The 12157-nt window shown below is 40.3% G+C and overlaps 1 protein-coding gene across 3 annotated transcripts in view; it reads left to right on the forward strand.

The window, feature by feature from the left end:
- Positions 1–11038: 11038 nt before the first annotated feature.
- OXR1 (oxidation resistance 1) overlaps positions 11039–12157 on the forward strand; it is a 4227902-nt gene continuing 4226783 nt past the window's right edge. For 2 of the 3 annotated variants that reach the window (XM_044065701.1, XM_044065702.1), the window contains exon 1: positions 11039–11181. The gene's annotated coding sequence lies outside the window, so the exon portion shown is untranslated. The remainder of the gene's footprint in view (positions 11182–12157) is intronic. The other variant, XM_044065703.1, reaches the window with a different exon arrangement.

Below are 12157 nucleotides of genomic sequence, written 5' to 3' on the forward strand. Positions count from 1 at the left end.
CAGATGTATGGATCGTGCCATCACTGGTAAACCAAAACTCACTCCTCCTAGACAAGGACACCAGTCTGGTGGACCTCTGCAATAAACAGGCTATGCTACAGAAGTAGGACAGTGTTCCAGACAAACAGCGAATCCCACAAAGGGCAGACATCCTTGACTGCTATTAGTATGATACGTAGGTCCCTCATGACATCATCCAAGGCTAACATCAGCAGGAAAATACGCAAGGATTCGAAAGATAGCCACAAAGCCTTCTTTGGTTATGTCAAGGATCTAAGTAGTGACACACAGATTTGGACTGTGCCAGTGAAATATAGCACAAAATATGCTGACCCTACTGATATTGCCAACATCCTTGCAGATACATTCAGTGCATACTTCACCCCCTAAAGAGCCCACATCACTACCTGAAAGGTACAGTATCCCACACATCAGAGACACACAGGTGGAAATGGCCCTCTCTAACAGCAGAACACAGCGTCAGTGGAGGCAGATGTTGCCCCAGACTGCATCTTGCAAACTGTACAAGACAACCTAACCCCCCACCTAATTAAGCTTTCCAACCTCAGCATCTCCACAGGCTACATGCCCATACAATGGCACGTGGCAACAGTTATTCCACTCCATCAAGGTGGAATCACAACTGACCATGGTAACTACCACCCCATAAGCCTGACTAGCCTGGTCTGCAATGGTATAGATCGCATCCTCATGGCACTCATTAACAAAGACATTGGTAACCTCCAAACATGTGATCCAACCCAGGTCAGCTTGGTTGAGTGCAGTTCATGCCTACTGAACCTGTTTGACATCTTACATACAGTCACGAAGACGTAAGATGATGGGGGAGGTGGTTCACACATAGTACCTGGACCTCACCAAGGCTTTTGACACCATGCCCTACTCAGGTATTATTGATAAACACACCAGCCTGTACATACACTCATACATCACAGGTTGGGTTGCCAATGGGCTTACACACAGAACCCACATGGTACGACTAGCGGTCTCCAGGTCCAACTCTTGACCAGTTACGACTGGTGTCCCACAGGACTCAGTCCTGGGAGCCCTACTGTTTGGCATATACATCTCAGAGGTACAGGCAAACACTGGTGGACTACAGCAGACCATGTTTGGCAATGACTGCAAACTGGGAGCCATGATTGATAGTCCAGCTGACACAGACATCCCTCAAGGTGCCTCACAGAGAATGTCACAGGGTGTCAATGTCACAGCCTCAAGCCAAGTGCCACTAACTGCGTGGTCATTCCATTGTGGAATATTAAGCACCCACATATTAACACATAAGTGGCAGCCACTTTAATACTGACAAGGAAATGGGGTATCTGGGGACTAAGGTAGATAGTGATCTCCCCTTTGACAATCATATCTCCACAGTAGTTAAGACATCCTTCTATGTAGGCCATCTGATTACTAAAGGATTCCCATCTAGACATTCTGGGGTTATAGTGCCCCTTTATTGATCACTCATCAGTCTCATCATAGGATATAATATCCCTTTTGGGATGTACCTCATAAGACACTTCCAACAGCTGGGTGGTCCACAAATGTACTTCGCCAAAGGGAATACTGGCCTCCAGCATATGGCCTATGCAGCCAGACTGAATAAACTCCTGCTTTACTCAGTGGCATCTCGTTTACCCAGAAATGATCTCCACTGGCCAACACAGCCATGTCGAACTCAGGCTTAATGGATATGCTCCACCTATGGGAATCCATTGAGCCACACACTGTAGTGAGCTGAACCTTTCCACAACAATAACTGGAAGATGCTGGAGGGACAGATTCCTGTCACAGACACTCCCCATACTTTGGAACAACATCCCTAACTACATTATACAGAGCCTCCACTAACACTCTGTAAAAGAAACCTTGAAGAGTGGATGGGGAACAGTAGATGCACCCCAGGGATCCTGCCATTGCCTCTGCTCCACAGGGGGACAGTTAATGAATCAATGGGGTGGCAAAAACTGACACATTTTGGCTGGGCTTATAAATGGCCTCTGGCAGTTGGCCAAGAACCTACCTATGAATCTATACATACAGTATCTGCAATTTACTGTTCAGGTATTGACTTACCTTGTGCCAATGGCAGTTGTGTGTGCAATAGTTGAGGGTTGCATATGTTGGATGCACACAGTAGACTGCCTATACATGACAATTTACAGGTAGTCTTCGGTGTGTGCCATCCATTTTTACTGTGTGTGCAGGTGGAGAAAGGTGTCAGTCCCTAGGTGCCTACACTGTCAGTGTGTGTGCTATATGTTCCCTCTTTGCCAAGGCATGGGCATACTGGGCACGCCTCCATCTGCCTACTGGGGCTGGCTCAGGGTGTTCATGGTCTGAGTACCTCTGTGCCTGTGGGGCCCTTGGCAATGGTGGTGGGCTGTGAGGGCCTTCACCATTCTGTCCCTGCTACAGCTGTTTCCACAGGACCATATTGTGTAGCATGGCACACATTATGAAGATGTGGGCACATGTGCCTGGAGAGTACTGCAAGGCTCCACCAGATATGTCCAAGCAACAGAACCATGATTTCAGCATCCCAATCACAAGCTCAATGATGATTCCAGTTTGTGCGTGTGCCTCATTATGGTGTTCCTGCATGGGTGTGTGCGCATTTCTGATGGGAGTCATCATCCATGGTTCCAGTGCATAGCCAGTATCCCCAACCAGGTGGCCATTTGGGATGTCCTCCCTGGCAAATAACTGATACAGCTGTGAGGCATGCCAGATATGGAAGTTGTGATAGCTTCCAGGGCTGCCAGCACACACATCCATGATAATGCCCTGGGCATTGCACATGACCTGGCAGTTGATGGAGGGGTATCCCTTGCGGTTTATGTAGCGCCTACCCTGCTCACTGGGTGGTGACTTGATGTGTATGTGCGTGCAGTCTATTGCACCTAGTACCTCCGGGTATTCTGCCACACGGTGGAAGAGACGCATATTGCTGGCCAACTACTCCTGCATTCAGGAGAAGTATATGTGCTCATTGGCATGTGGTAACATGACGTCCAGGAACTGGTGTAGTACCCTGGATGCTGATGCCTGTGAGATCCCCATGATATCCCCAGTTGGTCTTTGAAAGTTACCTGTAGCTAGTATTCACAGGCTTACACATACCTTCGTATCCACTGGGATGGGTTCCCCTCTGTTTGCTCTGGCTCTAAGGCATGGCCAGCACAGCTCCACAAGTTGCTGTAGTATGTCCCTGTCCACCCTGTAACACTCAATTATCTCCAGATCATGTAGCCTCTGGTAGGTTACTCTGGGTCTGAACACTCTCCTCCTCCTCTAGTGCCTGATGTGGCTGTGTGCATCATCCTCCACACCACTTTCAGTCTCCAACACATGCTGGTGGATCAAAGCTATGGCAGCCCCTAACATATACATACTAAAAGTTCCCCGTCTGTATACACCACTGGTGCAGATTGTATGGGAATACATAAATGTGTGTGAGGTGCTTTAACACTTTATACTATTGTGCTGTGGATGCTGCTGATGTCAGTGAGTGTGTATGAGCTATTCCAGCTGCAGCGTGTCTTAATTATGGGTTTTGCAATGAGTACTGCAAGTGTGGGGCCTTTACTGTGGAGATCTGCTTGCCTGCCTTGATTAATCTGTTGCCCTTTAATTCACTTTTAAACCTGGATCCCCTTCCATTATCAGGCATGCATCCACCTGCCATCTTTCTTGTTTTGTACTTTCCCTACCCAGTCATGGCAAAATGTGCCTTGAAACTGATATACTGCAAATCGGCTTTGTTCTGCTTTGACACTTTAGTGTTTTCTTTGCAGTACAGCCCCTCCCCTTTCCTGTTCTGCAGATAGCTGCTTGCAGCCTTGTTAGCTGTTGTCAATGGCACACTGTAGGCTCCTAGGTGTTAATTAGTCATTTGTACTCCAATTTCACTGCTGCAAAATTTCCTTATTTCTTTCCTATATCCTTCCTGTTTCAGCTGCAGTGTGCGCCGCACAAACCCGTTTACTGGGTTTACACTCATTTTCATCTCCATTCACATACATACTCGGTTACTTTGTGTACTCTCAGCTAAGCATAGCTATGGCCAATTCAACGCACCCCTATCCTGCAGCTTTGCCTAGCTAGCGGCAAACTGGTTTAGCAATGCTCCAATGTGCTTACAGCAATGGTGACACACCTCTCTCTTGATGTCATCTTTATTGCAAGGGCACACCTCAATGCTATAACACCATGCTGTGAGTTGCATCCTTACACCAGCGGGGAATCTGCGATTCACTATTACTCCTCTCATTTGCATGGCATTGCCTACTAATTCCTAGCTACTGTGCATAACACTGTCACTGCCCCTTAGTAACCCTTGCTCCATAGTATGGTGTAGCATGTCTGCCATTGACTATTATGGGGAAATTGTGTTATGTGTTTCATTGCAGTTTTATTCTATATTTTTATATATTCCTTGCGATCCCCTTTGCACACCGCTGCCCTGTGCTTCCACGTCACGATAGTGTGACTATATATATTAAATGTTAATTTTATATTTTGCACATTTTTTTTTTTTTTTTTATGCCAATGGCTATATATTTTGCCATTTGGCATATATTAACAATATACATGTGTTTGGTCGGCTGTCATGGCTCCGATTTTATGTTTGCAAAAATGTAAACCATTTTCTACGGTTTACATTTCTGCATGCTTACACTACACCTGCACCACTTCCTGGATCGCTACATACCTTCATTTGCATGCTACACTGCTGCATATGTGGTAATTGCATACAGGGTCCGGGAGTTGTGTAGGCGTAGTGTACACAGGTAGTGCATGTGGAAACAGCTTGTACCTGAATTGCTCGGCAGCCATATTAGGCGTTAGAACGCCGACACTACGCCTGCACCTGGCACAAGCTTCATGAATCCCAGGGTATAGTTTTTATAAATGCTTTGTAGATAATATTTTTTATTTGGACTGGGGATGGTGATTCATTGAATAAGTTTATAGCTAGGCTGCAACAGTCCACACAATTTTTATCTTTTGAAATTAAGTATTCTAGGGTTGATATAAATGTTTTAGATGTTAATATATCCTGTTATGATGGTAAATGTGATACTGCTGTATATAAATTAGAAGTCCAAACAACTAGATATTTGCATTCACAAAGCAAATATAACAGTATTGTAAAAAGTCAATTATTAAGAGCAAGTGTACTGAATACTCATGATGAATGTTTTTATATTGAAGCTAACAGCATGATGGAAGACTTTCTAAACAGGGGATATAGTGATCAATTACTTAAAGATAATATGAAGTATGTAGTATCTGACCATAACAATATTGGCAAATCATTTTTTTCTCAGGATTATGTTTTGTTAATTTTGCTAAGCATTTACATCCTAAGAAATTAGATCATATCATGAAATACAATAGAGGAACATCCCAAATTAAAAATATTAATAAAAGCAATTGGTCAATACTGAAGTCAAGCTCACACATGGTTAAAGATGTTGGTGTTCAACCTAGTTTTATTTATAAGAAAGAGCAAAATCTGTAATGAAGAATATGTTATGAAGATTTTGCTCGTGGAAGTTAAGATTATTAATCAATAAGAATTGGATTATACTATGCTTCTTCTTCTTTTGGCTTTTTCCCGGTTAGGGGTCACCACAGCAGATCACCTTGTCCGCTCATGATTGGCAGTGGAGTTCTTTACGGTGTCGAGTTGTCAGCCCGGTGCCCAACCTTCCACAGAAGGCACACACATGCACGCACTCATGCCTAGGGCCAGTTTAGAGTGTCCAATCCACCTACAGCATGGCTTTGGGATGTGGGAGGAAACTGGAGCACCCAAAGGAAACCCACGCAACCACAGGGAGGACATGCAGACTCTGCACAGAAGGCACCCCAGCCAAGGATCGAACCAGAGAACCTCTTGCTGTGAGGTGGCAATGGGATTATACTATGTTATAACAGTCAATATTGTGGTTTTACAAATGTTGATACTGACTTTATATGTCCTTTTAGTAAACAAGAGTTTATTTTGAAGACACCGGCAACATGTTATACTGAAAATATAGTTTATCTTGATAACTGTGTGAAGTGTACTGGTTTTTATGGTGGCAATACTAACTGTAAATTAAAAGAAAGAATATGTTCACATTTATGTGAGATATTTAGATGTGTTGAGACCAATGCATTATACAAACATAATGAATTAATGGGTAAAGAATGCACGTTTAAGTTTACTTTTTTAGAGCTGACTATGCACCATAGTCATAATGTTATAAATTGTGTCAAACCAATTTTAAAATTTAAACAATGCTCATTTTAAATATCCAGGTGTTGTAACTTTAATTAGTATATCATGTGATTGATTGATGTATTTCTATTGGCTTGTATATTCTGTTTAAATTGCTGTATTTATTATTGATGTAATGCATTGAGAAAGAATATTTTACTTGAAAGCTTTGCACATTAAAACATTTTTTATGAAAGTTGGAATTCCTTTTTCCTTGTTGTTCTACCTGATTTTACTGGGTGCTGAGTTGGTTTGTCTTTGTTTACTTTTTAATTGTATTTATTTAAACACATGGCACATGTTCTCATGGAGTCCCATACACTAATCCCGGTATAGACCATTCACCTAGCATACTTCTTCTGACCTATATTCCCACTTCTCAATATTCTCAGCTATCCTAAAGCAGACCTGACACTTCTGCCCCTTTTGCACCTTCCCAATGCTAGTGCCTTTGGGAGAAAAACAATAGACTGCCCTTTCTAAATTGTAATTATAAATCTAGAATCACATAAGTGAAATAATAATCCTAACTCTTACATGGCAACAGATTCAAACCCTGTACTCTCCAACCTCACACAAAGGATATTAGTCCTCTGCACCATCACCCTAAATGCTCCAACTACAAGTTTCTCTTGCTGCCCCTTTGTTTAAGTTTCTCTCTGTTTATTACTATTATTATTACTATATTTTTTAATATTTGGAATCCCTATGTAAAAATATACCATCCTACCTCCACAATAGGAGCACCATGTACCCTATGTTGTCAAACGAGCAACCCTCTCTGCATTTCTCTTTCTTTTCTAAATTAAAATAAAATTAACTAATTGCTCCCATCGAATAAAATGAAGCACAAAACTGCCATCTCAGTCCTACCAATACTGTTCTCATGCCCTTACTCTACATGCATCACTCTTCTCTCATACTCATCCTCCAGTCACCCTACATTCCCCGGAAAGGATGCCCTCTGGCACAAGGAACACAATCCTAGATGAGACACCAATTCATCAGTCATATCCAGGTCAAAGAAGGCCCAGCCATGAAGATTTGAAGAACACCCTAGCCTGGACACTTTTTCCCCACAGTGTGTAAATAATATGAGCCATACCAAGGAAACAAAGCACAAGGCACAACCCCCCCCCCCCCAAAATCACAACCATCACAAGATAAGGCCCTTTTAAATGGGAAAGGAAGGGGAGGGCATTCAAAAGAAAATGTACCCAACTCTCCAATGGATTTGAAACTACATTCACCACCCTAAATGGGACTGCAGCAATGAACCAGGTTCAATAAAACTAATCCCATTTAAAGCATTATCAGAGCCCCCTGACCACAATTGTGAGGGGGTCACAATGCAAAAAAACAAAAATCACCCCCACACTGAACTAAATACCATCATGCACCCTTTCTTCTTAAACTCTCCATTAGCCTTAGAGCCCCACTTATACCTAACTCCTACACCTATTATTAATTGCTTTCTTTACTAAATTTACCTGTTACCATGGACAGTAGCACCCACACCTAGCAAGACAAATACCATAAAACTCTGCTTTCCTTAAATTCACTGGTTAAACTAGAGAGAACTAGGTAGGTGCCCACAGTGCCCGTATATGACTGACACAAACAAAATGAAAACAAAAAATTATGGGTACGTCACTACATGTAGGAAACATTATTGTTACTCCAAAGGAGTTGTTTATGTCGCATTATGTGATTCTTGCGATACCTACTATGTAGGAAAAACAATCAGGGCACTGAGACAAAGAATTTACCAGCATACATACGATATTAAACATAAGAACGAAAACAATGCACTGTACAGGCATATCAGCCTTCACCCGCTGCATGCTTTCAAATTTTTCATCATCGACCAAGTTGATTTGGGTCCTCGGGGGGGTACCTTGGATGAATTTTTAGAGTTCATGGAGCTTAAGTGGCAGATTAGAACAAATGCATGCCTGTCAGGCTCCTGGACTCAATGACAGAGTCTCTATTAGTTCACTACTAAACTGAAATCTATACTGTTTTTGTAATGTGCAAGTATTTTTTATCAGGAATGTGAAATCTATGATGTTTTTGTTATGTACAAGCATTTTTTATCAGCAGTATACCGAATATTTTAAAAATATTTTAAACATTTTTTTTTTTACTGTTTATTTTTTGGAGAAAGTGATATTTATTTTTTGGAGGAAGTGATGTTCTTTTTTTAGCCAATGTGAGCTGGGGGTGGGTTATTTAAAGATGTGTTTTTTTCAAACATGGCTATTCTGATGAAGTCTTTCACCTTGACAAAAGTGCTAAATCAATAAAAAGTGTCTTGGATTATTGGATTGTGTCCTCTGTGGTTCCTAGCTTCACTATTCATCTGTGGATTTATTTAGTTTTGTGGGGTATTGAAGAACATGTTGATTAAGAGTGGGTATCCGGAAAACTTTTTCAGTAATATAGAGGACAAAGTTATTACCAAGAGAGAACTTGGTAACTTTAGCCCTCTATTATTTCATGGGTTGAGTGGGCCTTCGCATAAGGAGAAATCTGACATATTTAGTAGGGCATTTATTTTTCCTTTCAACGTCAGTTTTTATGACATCAAAGAGATTGTGGTGAAGCTCTGGGCAATTATTAGTCTGGACATTGATGTCCATAATATACTGAGCAAGAGGCCGCAGATTGTCTATAAAAAGGAAACTTCCCTGAAAGGGTTATTGGAAAGATGCAACATAAAACCAGATCAGGGTGGCAGTTACAGATGTGGTAGGTGCCCACAGTGCCCATATATGACTGACACAAACAAAATTAAAATAAAAAATGATGGTTAAGTCACTAGATGTAAGAAACATTATTGTTACTCCAAAGGAGTTGTTTATGTCGCATTATGTGATTCTTGCGATACCTACTATGTAGGAAAAACAATCAGGGCACTGAGACAAAAAAATTTACCAGCATACATACGATATTAAACATAAGAACGAAAACAATGCACTGTACAGGCACATCAGCCTTCACCCGCTGCATGCTTTCAAATTTTTAATCGTCAACCAAGTTGATTTGGGTCCTCGGGGGGGGGGGGCTTGGATGAATTTTTAAAGTTCATGGAGCTTAAGTGGCAGATTAGAACAAATGTCTGTCAGGCTCCTGGACTCAATGACAGAGTCTCTATTAGTTCAGTACTAAACTGAAATCTATACTGCTTTTGTAATGTGCAAGTATTTTTAGCAGGAATGTGCAATCTATGATGTTTTTGTTATGTACAAGCATTTTTTTATCAGCAGTATACCGAATATTTTAAAAATATTTTAAAAGTTTTTCTTACTGTTTATTTTTTGGAGGAAGTGATATTTATTTTTTGGAGGAAGTGATGTTTTTCTTTTAACCAATGTGAGCTGGGGGTGGGTTATTTAAAGATGTGTTTTAGCAAACATGGCTATTCTGATGAAGTCTTTCACCTTGACAAAAGTGCTAAATCAATAAAAAAGTGTCTTGGATTATTGGATTGTGTCCTCTGCAGTTCCTAGCTTCACTATTCATGTGTGGATTTATTTCGTTTTGGTTGTTCTGTTTTTGGTTTAAGTTATGTGTTCTTCCCATGTCTGCATGGATTTTTATGGGTACTGTATTGTTTGTTTTTTAAATTTTTATTGTATTATATTAATCTGGCAGTGAGTGTAGTGGAATAAAAACATATGTAAATATCTGTATGTATATATTTATCTATTTATATAGACAGATAAAATACATAATATATAGATAGATACAAATGTATGTGTATGTGTGTGAGTATATGTCTGTATATGTACATACACACACACACACACACACACACACACACACACACACACACACACACACACACACACACACACACACATATATATGCACAGCACAGACATAGCTTGCAAGGTGAAATACATAAAGCAGCCGTCAAAGAAATGATATTCAAGATCTTGTAATATTTTAAATATAATAGTGGGATATAATAGTACAAGGAGACCATAACCAATGTGGTTTACCTAGATAAGAACCTATTAAACACATTACTGCAAATGTCTACTTTTGAATCCTCTTATCTATTTATTTATTTAAGGGTAATCTTCATACAGATAAATAGATAATCAGGTGTATGTTACATCTGCATGTTATGCAGCTAGACACAAACAATCCTCCAATTTAGTGGTTCAGTTACCACTTAAAATATTGATACAAGGTATTCTAACTGTTTTGGAATACCTTATTGATCTAATAGCTAATGTTTACGAAAATATACTGGAAAACTATTGTGTATGCTGTGACAGAGTTCTTTAACAAACAGATTGCACTGTTAAACAGGACAGCTGACAACCTTGAACACACTACAAACTATGAAATGAATTTTTATGAAAGGATGTGAGGAGGGCAGTGCCACTGAGAATAAGAAATAAGTAATAAGGAATAAATGTCTGACAGACAGTTAAGCAATTATTTATTAATGCACTAATCCACTTTGCTATATATATATATATATATATGATCCTTTAGCATACTTAATAGATGTTTATGGACACAAATATGGCAAATGTGGTTATAGCTGGAGTTTCATTATTTAATCTCAGACAGAAACATTTCTGCCGGTTAAGTTTCTTCCGTCTTCCCTTATCCTGTTCTATTTTTAGCCCCAGCATGAGCATCTCTAGAATAAAGCAGAATCCCCACCTTGCCAGCTGACTTGGTACATTCCACTCTGAACACAGTGACAAGGTCATATTACTGAGCATGTCTGCTGTGTAGAGCTGCTCTCAGATACACTTGCTGATGAATTAAATGTAAAGGGCCCCCAGAATCACAAGCAGCACAGAATGGTGTGCTCAGACAGCTACACTGGGACATAGAACAGCATCGATGTTTGACTTCAAGTAAGTTGAATTGTCTTCATGCTAGCATGCTCTATCTACTCAGGTTGTGCATAGCTGTTGTCATGTCATCAGTATTTCATTCACTGAAGTTGGAAGACAAATGTTTGTACTGCAAATGACACAGGACAACCAGTGCTGCCAGGTGATTTGCAGTAAGGTAGACAAATGTTTATCTATGGTTCCTTTAAAGTCTTGTAATGTTAGCTCTGTGTAATTGATAGTAAAATACTGCTGTATAGCTACTGAATGAGTGTGCAGTTTAATTTAGTATTCATGCTCTTTTAGATTAATTTAAAGCATTTATTTCCCCACCCCAAACTTTTTTTAAATTAATCATTTTTATTTGTAGATTGTTGAGAACAGATATGTAGTTCCTGCCAGGAAGCTGATGAGGTTTGTGTCTTGCATTTTGATGGCTGTCATGATGAGATCTAACCTGAAAACTACTGACATCAAATTTGTCAGTTGCCAAGTGACAACTGTCAACAGATGATTTTGCACTATAATCTGCTGTTGATCATTGAGGACATCTGTCTTATGAAAATGCCGACACACAGCACTCATGAAGTGCAATTCTGCTGATTACAAGCACTCAGACTGTCAGATAAACAAGTGCACAGGGAAGCAGATGTGTTATGGTTATGGAACTGCACTGTAAATATTTAATTGGGAAACTTAATTCCCGTGTTTCAGATGCTTGCTATAGCATAACTGCTTTCCACGGTTTTGTACCTAAGAATGAAAAATTTCACTAAGATGCATGCATCTGTGTGCATCTGTGCTTATTTATAGTTCCTAATGTCTTACGATGTATAACAAATCATGCTTTTGAGCTGAACACTTTACACGGTACAAGTAATTACTTACCTCTTGACATAAGGCAGTATCAGCTAACACTGCATTGGTTGTCATATTACTGGCAATGTACCAAATGTGTGTTACAAACATTGTTTCTCTGCTGTCACTCGAGATATGC

The sequence above is a fragment of the Protopterus annectens genome, chromosome 3.part0, assembly GCF_019279795.1.
Source record: "Protopterus annectens isolate FY-2018-M chromosome 3.part0, PAN1.0, whole genome shotgun sequence".
NCBI lineage: Eukaryota > Metazoa > Chordata > Ceratodontiformes > Protopteridae > Protopterus > Protopterus annectens.